Source organism: Sinocyclocheilus grahami, unplaced genomic scaffold (genome assembly GCF_001515645.1).
Source record: "Sinocyclocheilus grahami isolate Dianchi unplaced genomic scaffold, SAMN03320097.WGS_v1.1 scaffold14024.1, whole genome shotgun sequence".
Classification (NCBI taxonomy): domain Eukaryota; kingdom Metazoa; phylum Chordata; class Actinopteri; order Cypriniformes; family Cyprinidae; genus Sinocyclocheilus; species Sinocyclocheilus grahami.
In genome coordinates this window covers 3,977-4,776 of record NW_015515168.1, presented here as the reverse complement: position 1 = coordinate 4,776, position 800 = coordinate 3,977, and positions in this window count along the sequence as shown.

Here is an 800-nt window from a genome sequence, read left to right as displayed (position 1 = left end):
TTGTGGTTGGTCCTCATCGCTGCAGTGCAGATTAATGAATGCTGTGGGTTTCAGCCCGTCGGCTCTACATGCTGCCATCCCACAGCATCATACACGCACATTGATTTCAGATAAAGTAACTGCTCTGCGTGTTTGTGGCTAAGCATTGAATATTGATCCACTAGCACAACATGCATTCTGAACACAAGCACTGCACTATTAGACTTAAGATCCTCCCCTCAGAAGACATGAGATCCACCTGCTGTCCATGTCTGATTCCTCATGAGACTGAACCCACAGTCCTGGAGCTGTGCAAGGGTTTAGGGTTAAAGAGTCTCTACTTGCTATTTAGTGCAGGTGTGAATGTGATATGAACCACAAACTGTCTGTGCATCTGTAATTGAGTGTCCCTGCTTGCTTCCTCTCCCACATACACACCATTTGCTAGAGAGTTCATGTACACACTACTGTTCACATTTTTGGGTTGGTAACATTTTTGTCTCTTATGTTTCATCAAAAATACAGAAAAAAAACAACAAATTTTTATCTGAATATTATTGAACATTGCGGGGGGGGTTTTATGATGCCAATGCTGAATTTTCAGAAGCCATTACTCCAGTCACAGTGTCACATGAATGATCCTTCAGAAATCTCAAATCTGATATGTTGATTTGGTGCTAAAGAAACATTTCTTATGGTCTTGCTGCTTAATAATTTTGTGGAAATGTAAACATTTTTTAAAGGATTTTTCAGGATGATGAATCGAAAGTTTAAAAGAACAGCATTTCTTTGAAACAGAAATTGTTTGCTACATTAAAAAT